Source organism: Rhinolophus hipposideros, assembly GCF_964194185.1.
Source record: "Rhinolophus hipposideros genome assembly, chromosome: 12".
Taxonomy (NCBI): Eukaryota; Metazoa; Chordata; class Mammalia; order Chiroptera; family Rhinolophidae; genus Rhinolophus; species Rhinolophus hipposideros.
Window position 1 is genome coordinate 63,688,600 of NC_138058.1, and position 12,001 is coordinate 63,700,600.

The following is a 12,001-nucleotide window of genomic DNA, read 5'->3' on the forward strand; positions in this document are numbered from 1 at the left end:
AGAAGTGACAGGGTTTAGAAATAACAGCTGTGTCAGTGCATTCCCAACTGAACAGGAAACGTTTATGATTGTGGCAGAATCATCAACTTTCTTGATGGTTCATTTCTGTTTTGTAACTTTAGGAGTCACTTTCGAATGTCCTTTTAGCTTTGTCAACAATCGCAAAAGCCATTTAGGAATCTATAATAACTATTTCTTCTTAAATTAGCTAATGTTGACTGTTCTCTGCATTTGCACACTTCCCAATACAGGATTAGTGGAATAGTACTATTCTGTTACCATTAAACGTATAAGTTAAAGCACATACACATACAAGTCACTTGTTAATATCTGTTTATCTTGTTTCCTATAAGTACAGATGAATAGTGGGAGAACATTTAATACTAGCGAATGCATTTATGTAAAATAAGGAAATATAATTGAACAAATGACTGGACGATCCATACATCATATTTTAATATGATCTCTTTATCAGATCACTTTTGTTATAATAAATTACAAAGATTTGCAAAAATCACACTATTTTCTATGTGTAAGCCAACAATTTTTCTTAATAAGTGGGTTATCAACAGGGCTTTGAGTGTTCTCCCTTATATCAAAACTGTATCTTTTTCTCTGTTTTCATCATAAGGATTATACACATTGCTTTTGATATGACAGAATTAATTCAAACCTTTTAGAAATTGCAGCAAAGTTCCAGATGAGGTCATGGCCCTGGTTTATCCACCTATGGGCCTGGGACCATGGTTTACTATTTAGTTCACGGCTTGACATCTCACTAAGAAAATCAAGAAATCTGTGAATGCTTTAAAAAGTTCACATCAAGGTCAGAGCAAGCTAAGTTTGGCCATGATCAAGCATCTGTAAAGTGGCATAAAGGTCACATGCATTGGGGTTTGAGATGGTCCTGATCCCTGCATTAGCCAAAGTCCAGAACAGTCACAACCGTCTTGGGACCTGTGTGCTGAAGGTCAGAGAAAACACCAGACCGTTCCATAGAGGTCTAAAAATACAATTAAGGGTTTCCTCCTTTAATTTTAACAGTTAATTAGCTCTAGAGGATGCTTTGAATTTTATATTCTTTTCAAATATGCAAATTTTTAGCTTTCTAAATCAGTGGTGATCATTCTAACAACTACTTTGTGAGGACAGAGGAGACACACATCTATAACCATTTGTAGCCTCAGTCTGGACCCTCCTTTGCATAACTCTTTTCCATTTTGACTGATTATTCCATTTATTTAATATCATTGCCCAACTCTCCACATGCACACAACTGATTATCATTGAAACAGAAAGGGTAAGCATTGCAAAAATATCAAAGTGTATTTTTTTTTTTTTTTTTGCTTCTAAGGAATATGACCTTATAAAGTGAAAGAGAAACATACAGAGTAGCTAGAAGAGGATTCAGTGTTAAGTGAAACATTTGGGGAGTGTGTGCGCTTGTGCATATTTGTGTTTTAAGATCAGAGATTAAAGAGTAAGTTAGATAGATAAGAACAATGCAAAAGAGAAACGCAAGGAGGCTTTGAGGAATAGCGCTTGACCATACGGGTTCATGTCCTCCTCATAGGTAATGCTATTATAGTATTCTGTTTTAATTCAGAAAAATGCAACTTTATGAAATGGACTTTGTAAAAAAGCCATTTCTATCTTCAGATAACAAATTCAGCCCTCAGGCATGATTAGTGTTCCAGTGGACCTGACCCAAAGTGAAATCATTACAGCCTGTACAGTCTGTGCCTTCCAATGAGTCATTCCTACAGAAAATTGAGGAATAAAGAGAACTGTATAAATGCAATGTTCCTCCCAAAAGAGAAATTGGAAAGTTTAAAACTCATCTTTGGCCCCCAGTTGGAGGCCATCCATAGATCCTAGCAATGAGTTCAGTGAATCTGAGTCTTGCTCATGCAGACCAATACTTCTCTCTGATCCCGTGAGCCCATTCCCTACCGGGATTCAATGATGCCGTGGGACAGCCTTAGTACAATCCACAAAGGCATCAGAGCTATGCCCTTAAAATCCTCCAAGGCCTCTTAACTTACTGCTGTTAACCATCCTGAAAAGCTGGGTAGTACGAAGCACATCTGTTTTCCGGGCACATTTTGAGAATATAACATGTTTCTTTCTTTTTTTTCCCCCTGGCCCCTCAAACGATATTTTGGGTCCCTCTTTCTTATATTCTGAAATCTTCTCCAAACTCCTAGAAGTCAGTATACCAGAAAAACCTCCAGAACATTTTCAAAGGGCTATTCAGTTAGGGTCATCCCATCTAATCCCTAACAACTTAATCTTTTCTCCATTTACAAACCAAAACTCCCATTCATCATCCCAGTGGCATCAGACTGATGTTAGGAGAAAAACAATGTTCTGAAATCTCTTTAGAGGATGGCTGATTTTTAAGAAAATTGGCTCCATCACTGGAAGTTCTCTCAGAGACTTGAACATTTTCTATTATAAATGCTCTAAAAGGCATTCCTAACCTTGGTGGGAGGTTTGACCAGACCCCTAAGGTCCTTTCAATCTCTGAAATTGGAAGTTATGAGTAACCTGTGGACCACTCAACTCTCCCACTGTAATACATGTTTTTAAAGAGCAGGTTGAGGTGATGAATATAGAGTTAGGTACCAGGGGCCCATTCCCAGCATAGAAACTGTTGGAGGCAAGATAGGTCATGTTTCTATTGCTATTTCCACACCTGACTTAACACAAGCCCCAGGAAGACAATAATATATCATCTTTTTTTCTCAGTCAGGGACAGATAAAGTCTATAAAGTTCAACAAAAAGCCAGTGTGACCCTCATTTTTCTCCTCTGAATGTACAACCCAGGTCTTTGGAATTTTGACTCAATTATGATTTAATTTAGGGTCAGGAGAAGAAGAGAACAAGACGGTTGTTTGTTCTGAAATTGGAATAGAGTTATTTTCCGGCACATTAGCAATTGTGGACAGTTAGGCCATTTTGGCTTTAACATCTCTGCCTCCTGGACTTTATTTGTTAGTTGAATTTGCACTGTTGTGGTAGCAACAGTTGTGGCAGCTGTGGGAAAGTCACAGGTGCCAGCCATCCAACTGGATGAAGCAGGGACTGAGGCTGGGATAATAAAGTCGGTGCTTAACAGCTGTGGGCACAGCAGATGTTCTTAAGATGGACTAGAAGGAAGAAGGAGAGATATAATATGGAAGTTACTAAAAAATGAGTGAGCCTGTACATAATAGAGCTAATATGATTTCCTCCTTCAGAAAACATGTAATTTGCTCTCCTTTTCTGGCCAAGGTACTTGAGATGTCATATCCATTATTATACAAAGCTATTTCCTTAATAAATAAGATGGGAAATGATATATTTCACAGTTTTGCTCGAGATCACTAAACCCAGCATTATAAACAATTTCTTTATTTTTTCTGAGCATAATTATTTCCCATGGAGATACAAAGGGCAGCTTTGAAAACTAGCTCAGCCTGAACTCAGGCCTGGATAAGGTAGGCTCTGGACTGGGTGTTACGGGTATTCTCCAATGTGATTTGAAATAAAAATAATTTCACTTGGGCCTGGATTTCTATATCTAGCATAAGAATGCATTTTGGTTCACATGGTTTAGGATTTGGAAACTTAGAACCAGAGACTAAGGCCCAGCAAATATTGACCCCATGTTCTGTCTGTGTCAGTAAAATCCTCCACAGAAAGATACTAGTGTTATAAAAAATAGTCACGGGGTTGTAAAGCATAGCATGAGAAATGTACTCAATAAGATTGTAATTACTATGTATAGCGAGTACTAGGTGGGTACTAGACTTATCGGGGTGATCACTTTGTAAGTTATAGAAATATCTAATCACTATGTTGTACTCCTGAAACTAATATAACATATGTCAACTGTAATAGAAAAAAAAATAAATAAGACTCTAGTAGGATACAGAACATTTAAAGTTGTCTATGGTGCTCCCAGAAAATGAGCAGGGAAGACAAAGAAGGGGATGCAGTAAGACAATAGGTATGATGTTAGTAAATTGAATAAATGTGAAGAAGTATAAACTTTTTTATATAGAATTTATCTCAAGAGAACTGGTGGGAACCAAACCTGAGAAAAATCAATCCATGTCAAATGCACGAATAATATCAGTGTTTATAAACATTCTGTATCTAATCTACATGATTGGTAAAAATCACTCTTTTGGATGCACTTAGGAGGAAACGTGTCTCTTTAGTGAACAGATCCCTATTTAAGGGCCCAGAGGCTAGTGCATCTGGAATGTTGGCTTCCTCTCCGGCTGACACCTCTAGGGTGGTTTCTTTACGGTCTACATTGCTATCTTCTTTTTCTTCTCTCCCACCTCCAACATGAGCAGCCTGTTTTACTCACATAACCATGTACCAAGGAACAGGACAAGGGCAAGTGCAGAGGGGGCCATCTCTGGAAGTTTGGATTGCTAGGAGGCAGTACACTTGCAGATAGACCAAAGAATGATACATTTTTAATGAAAAATATGCATACTCTGTAGAACTGCTTCTTCCTAGTATGGATTGAGAGTCTTAAGACATAGGGGAATTTTTAGAATCACAGATAGCAAATTAGGTTGCTTGAATTTTGGCTACAGTTCTCAAACAGAATAGATGTGGTGGACTCGCAGTGTGGAAAATTGTGTATTTCACCCCTCCCAATGACCCACTCACTTGGTATTGTATGTACAGTGTATAGCTTCCTGAGATCCAAGACATGTTTCTAACAGCCTAACAGACATTAGGAGAAAAAATGATAATTTATTTAATTAAAGAAAATACATTTAAAGATTGTTCTGTTGTCATCCTTCCTCCAAAACAAAAGTTGGGATTAAGCTTTTTTTCTTCTTTTGGATTTAGAGATATTTAGAATTAAATTCAGAATCGCTTTCAGGAGACTCAGACTTGACTTCAAAGATATTGTATTGCCTCTAATTCTATTAAATGTGACCTTGTGAACATCTGCAAACCTCTGCAAATTACTAGACCTAAAATCTCCCCAAATCCAGTGTGCTTTTTCAGAGATTAAGGACACTTTACATACGATAGTCCCAGCAAAACACATAAGAGTAGAAGAACATCATCCAAAGCTAGTCTGGTCATGGTTGGATTGTCACCCCAAATTAGTATTCATGAGGGTCCTTCTGACAAATGGAGTTATTATCCACAGATGCTGTAAACATAAATCAGGAGGATATCATCAATAACGTTGTATTCTCTTTGTCCTCATCGTGTTTACAGATCTTGCTTTGAACAGCACATAAATACTTAGAGCATATTGTGGGAAATATGCCACTCATCTTATTAGCTTGCTCTGGCTCCAAGCTCTGATGCTGCTCATCCCCTGACAGTGTTTGCCAACAACAAAAGAAGCCTATTGATCACATGGCTTCTCCCTTTGGCAGCCTTTCTGCCCACGATTACCTTGCATCACTTGCCTTAAGCCAAATGTCACAGAACAACTTACAAGGGATGTATCTATCTAGTAGAGCAAAATGTATTACTGTGAGCTTAATTGGAGGACAATCCTTTGGTATTATGAACTGTTTACAATTTAAAATTTTATTTCTTGGTGCTAATGAACAGTCACAATCAAAGCTTACTTTGTAAGCTCCAAATCCATAAAAGTGTTCTCATTTGCAATTTATTTCCTGAACAGTTTGCAGAGTTCTGAATATCTTGGAAGCTGACCCATCAATCATTCTCAGCGTCACCCTATGTATGAACAGTTTTCCTGCTGGCCTTTTCTTTCTATAAAAGAGTAACTCTATTGAAATTCCCTGGTAATGTTTCATCTGTACTATAGTCTTCATTTGTCTTTTTACTTTGATTCTCGACAGATACTATTGAAGAACACATTATCTTTTGTTTGTTTAAATTGAAAAGAGTACTTCACAGATTAAGAATTCAGGGATATAATTGGGATATGCATACTCTATGTGAAAACTAGAAAGGCTTTTGTGGGATTCTTTTCTGGGGGTGGGGGTAGGGGAATAATTGTATAATGGAAAGCCATAGAGAACAGGTGCTCACATACAAAGGCAGTCATTTCATAACTGGTCTCTCGATACTTTACAGTCTTCACTCTGTTATCTATATTTGTGTGGTGTGTGTTAGACTCTTCAGAGGCACTGTCTGCCTTGATCTAACTCAGTTAATTCACTGAAGCTTATCCTGTGCTTTGGCTGTTAGTATGTACTTTCAAGCCCATGCCCACGGACATGTATCATGAAGATCAGCCATTTTTACCAAGTTATCTGATCCTTGTTTCTGTCCTTAGGTAAACCTTGAAATTTCACTTGCTTTGTCTTTTCTACTTTTACTGACTTGGCTCTACTACTTAGCTTAGTGTTCAGTTCAAGTATCTGCTATTTGAATTACCTGCCTGATTTTTCTGTCTTTCCTTCCTTCCATTCCTTGACCTCTCTGATTCACAATCTCTTTTTAATTTTATCTGCAGGACCTAACATTGTATACAAAGGTCTGACAATTAAGTTCTCAAACTTGTTGCAACGAAGTTGCTAACCTTTTTTATATCAGGGGGGTTATTCATTATGAATTTGTGCCAACTGGAAAAATAGTTAACCAAGTTTACTATTAGGTAGTGCTGAAAAGTCTGCGTGAAAAAGTTAGATGAACTGAACTTTTTGCCACCAATTCATGGCTCTCGCATCACGACAATGCACCAGCTCACACGGCACTGTCTGTGAGGGAGATTTTAGCCAGTAAATAACTGTATTGGAACACCCTCCTTACTCACCTGATCTGGCCCCCAATGACTTCTTTCTTTACCTAAAGATAAAGGAAATATTAAAAGGAAGTCATTTTGATGACATTCAGGACACCAAAAATAATACAATGACAGATCTGATAACCATTCCAGAAAAAGAGTTCCGCAATTGCTTTGAAGAGTGAACTAGGAGTTGACATTGGTGCATAGCTTCCCAAGGGGAGTACTTCAAAGGTGACTGTAGTGATACTCAGCATGAGGTATATGGCACTTTTTCTACGATGAGGTCACGAACTTAATTGTCTGACCTTTGTATGCTTAGCCAACTGATGGAATCTGTTGGACAACTTAGCCCCACAGCTACCCATCCACCTCCATGTAATGTGTCTCTGGAAAAACAGGGGGCGCATAAGAGTACCAAACCAAGGGGTCTATAAGTATGAACTCTAAGAACAGGAACTGAAGAGCCTATATTTTTATTTGCCATGTTTAACAGAAAAGGCTAAACATGGCTGAAATGGAGAGCATAAAAGTCATAAAATGGCTGAAATGGAGAGCATAAAAAAATAACTGCATAATCTGCCAAATACAAACTGGAGGAAATACTACATTAAATAAGGATTTGTTGAATTCTCCTGGAAGCTACTGAGACTCCACACTTTAAACACAAACATAAGTGCATTGATGTCATTCAAGACATGACATATTTTCTAAATCCCTATGTCATTCATTAAGTGCCTATTATGTTCTTGGCTATTTTCCTTGATTTTCTGATACTAACTGCTTATATTTTTCCTTTGTGTCTTCAAACATTTAAAGCAACTTCCCATTCATTTCTCATGGAACAGTCTTCTTTGAGCTCCTTCTTTTCCAAGAAGTCTAAACTAGTCTTCCAAGAAGTTTAAACTAGCGCATGTCAGCCAGTTTAAACATCAATCATTTTTGACTTGTTCATAGCTGACATGTCTGGCCTGGACTCTTGAACCACCACTTTTGTATTGGCTTTATCTGGCTATATGATTCATTGATTGAATCATTCATTAATTTATTCATTCATTCACAAAATAATTGAGAGATAAGCATGTGCGGGACTATATACCTGGAATCTTGCAGTCAGCAACAACAACAACAACAAAAAATCAAGGCTTGAATAATCCCTAGTATTATCTTGGATTTTTTTTATTTTTCTTTTGTAAACATTAATGAGTTAAGCAACAAGAGCTTTAGACCCTGAGGATGGAATAGGATCAAGACTCTAGCTCCAACTGTGAAAATAAAATCATGCTACACTGGCCCCTGCGAAACTCACTTCTTCATCTACCTCTTTTCTTTTCCTAAGGATATTTGGTGAATAATTGAAATAATTTCAGAGATACATATTGAAAGGCTCTTTGTAAATCCAGGGTAGTATAGCCGCTATAATTAGGCCATGCACAGTACATGGAAATCTTGATTAGAGTATGGCTTTTTCAAAAGCTAATTAGTTTGCACAACAATATGTTTCCTGGATGTGTTTTCAGAGCATTGCTTTATACTTTCTTTCACTCCTGTCCCCAGAGCAAATGAATTGAAGTGTCCTCAAAGGAAGACTTGGAACCCTGAAGGGTGAAAACTGCCCAGTAGACTGATGAGGGGACATTTCCCTGTGCTGAGGTGAACAGGTGACCAGGCTATCGAGATTCTGTCAGCTCTCCTGTTATTATGTCAGAAGCAGAGAACCGCTAGGGCTTTATCTGTAGAGTAACTTTGGAAATTTTCCCTGTCAACATACCCTTCTCATTCTGCTCAGATGTCTTGAAGGCTTCCCTGACCTTCCAAGGATGTAGTGCCTATGTAGCATTTATTTGACTAATGTTATTATTGTTTAATATGTCTGTCTCCTCTACTTGACCAGGATCTCATCTTCCAATCTGTATGCTAAGTTGAAAGAAAGGCATAGGAAACCATCTCACCTGTGCTTTAAGTCATCAGCCCTAAAACTTTCTGGATCTCAGACTCCTATGAATTTATTGACCCTCCCAAATGAAATGTACATATACACAAATTTTCATAAAGTTTCAAAAAATGTATAGATTTCCCCCACCCCTCAAAACACATACACTTGCTCCAGAAGAATCCTCGCATGACTCTGTCCTCTTCCCCAAAATGGCCTTGAGATTCTAGCATGAGCTGATAAATCTAAGAGCAACACAATCCTGCATCTGAGTTTTGATATGATGCATGTGCAACAAAATTGGGTTGTTTCTGAGTCCCTTAGGAAAATCATGGGCACGTTTACAGTTGCTGATATTTACTTCTAAAAATCACAAGGGCCGCTCCAGCATATACAGCCATTATGTGAAACCCACAGATGTATGTAAGAAATGGGAGGGAAAAAGTCTAGGACTCTTGCCTCAGTTGAAATCATGTCTGCAGGGAATTCTCCTTGGTGGTTTGAATTTGTGTTTTGCTATTGCCACCAACAATGCACTCATCATAGACTTCCCCATTATAAATGCGGGATGGATCTCAACTTATATTAAGGGAGGGTACAACATCCAAATCACTCAGAAGGCTTTCATTAAAGTATATATACCCCACTTCCATCTCCCACGAGATGGGAACATGCAAGGAATGCGAGCTGCTGTATTGAAAGAAGTGACTTTCTGGGACTAAGGGATCTTGTGCTACTTTGGCAAATGGATGGGCATTTATAACTAAAACAATTTCATAAACATATAAAGAAATTTACTGAGAATTAAATACATACAAGGCATTATTCTAAGCTCTTTATTTGTAATATGCTTAATATCACCACAATCGTAGGACATAGATACAGCTGTCGTCTATAAATTGCAAATGAGGTAACAGAAGATCAAAGTTCACACAGTCAGTGGCAAACCCGATCATCTGACTCCATCGAGTGTGCTTGGCATGCCCCTACTACTTGCTTGCTTGGGTAACTGTGGCATTCCCACCCTCATCCTCGGTCAGGCGGGAACTCCTATAATAGGATTCTAACTGGGAAGTCAGCAAAGCATCCATCCATCCCCACAAAGCAGCCCCATCATCTAAAGCCCCCAATTATCTTTCATCCTCCCTGCACCCTCTGCCACTTCCTCATGTTGCCCATGATTAGAAACACAGATCCTCATTAAAGTCTATCCCTCCATCCTATTGGCACAAATTAAAACTAGCAGTGGTCCATGCAGTGAACTCAATGGGATCCCAGCTAATCATTTTTGTAATTTGAAAAATAGACTTTTTCTTCATAAGCACCATCTGTACCTTCAGGACATTCTTATTAACACTTTCTTTCCTGGGCCATGTTTTCCACTAAAAATAACCAGAAGCCAAGGTCACAGAGCTTCCCATCTATCTGACCTCTGAGATTTTTCTAAGAGGCTCCAGGCAGCTAGCAGCTTCCCTGGCCATTATAGCAATGTAGTGTAGTCTGTAAGACGTGTGCTACTATATTCACATTAGAGATGAGACTACAGAGCTCAGAGACTTGAGAGTGACATACCCATTTACTGAGCAAAAGTTGTTGAATGCTCAGTATGTAACAGGTATTATTACAAGTTCTTCAGATTTGGAAGTGAGCAAACCAGTGAAAACTGAGTCAATCCTAGACCCTCAAAGGGGATTAGCCTCTACACAGTACAGCAGGGGATTCCAACAGTGGTCCTGAGGGAACGCGAGATCACCTGGAGGTCTGAAATCCCTAGCCAGCAGCTTTGCCACAGCGGATGGTTTCAACTACTCTGTCACCAACTTTTACCATGTCTTCAAACCATGAGCAAAACCAATTGGTTATAATTTGATTAAATTAGATGATTCAGCAGAACTTTTTCTGAGGTACATTGTGTGAAGGGCATAATGACGATGATGGTAGTTATGAATTTTGGAACACCTACTATATACCAGGCACACAGTACGTGCGTCACATTCACTATTTCATTGAATGTTAATAATATCCCTGCAATATAATCATCTGAATTTTACAGATGAGGAAAATGAAGCGTAAGAGTGACAAGTGCTGTGTCCAAGATCACACAGTAAGATGTACAACCAGGGTGAAACCCGAAGACTGTCAGACTACAAAGCCCCTTTGAGTTTTCTTGCTTGCTTGGAACCTGGTATCTGATCCTCAGGAGCTCCTCACAGACAGACAGTGCAGGTATCATTGGTGCTTACAGCACACTCAGAGAGCTGCCCACTCCGGCACAGATCAGTCCTCTGTCCGAGGGCTCCCTCTGCAGCCAGGATCTAACCGCCTAAATGGCGAGGGAATTCGCCTCTCCACAGTCAATCCTGGTCAACAAGGGATGGGAATTAATCAATGGATGTGCACCTCAGTACTCCACCCCCAGTGAGACAACACAGAATTGCATTCTACAGCATTCTTCAGAGGATCCCTGAGACTGAGCCCTGGATGGTAACCTTCTTTTTAACACACCCTTTTTCAGCAGTTCACCACCCTTCCCATCACCTTTGCCCCTTCCTCATCTATGGTTCCTGAGATCACCTCCAAAATAAACTGCCTGTACCCAAGTCCTTGCCCCAGCATCTGCTTTTGAGGCAACACTGCCTAAGAAAGTGGGAGAGATCCCTGATTAAGGACACAGCCATTTCTTCTTCTGGACTAATTAGTAGAGAAGTTATAGTAACTAGCATGTATCAATTGTTTTACTTATGTCCTTATTACATATTGACTCTGGCTGATTAAAGAGCCAAATGTCAATCTAGTTACTGATGGCCCTGAGCTTAGTGCTGTCAGCAACCAGCGAAAGAAATGTCAGACCCAGGGCCTGTCCAGGGGAGGTTTATAGTCTGCACAGAGAAAGGGTGACTCTCGTGCTACAATCGGAGAATAAAATAAGACACGGAGTTATCAGGAGCAAGTTTGAGAGACAGCCGCTCACGTGACTTCCAGCTTTACAGACAGTAGGGAGGGGTAGAGGCACTAAATAATGCAGGTCTCTCCAGATGTGCCATGGGTGGGTTTCCAGGATTCTGTGATTTACAAGATGTAAATTGCCTCTGCTCTTTAGTTTCCAACTCCAGTCACAGCAAGTAAAGCTCAGCATATAGAAGCTGGGACGGTAGGAGAAGGTTAACGAAGCACAGCAAGTAAGAGATTCAAATACACTCGGGGCTCAAACCCTCCTTCCATATGAGGTGGCTGGAGTTCTAGGACAGGCAGGAAGCATTTCCCTCCAGGCAGCCTTAAGGGGGAGGGTCACACATCACACACACAGAGCTGGATGCAGAACTGAAACAGGTAAACC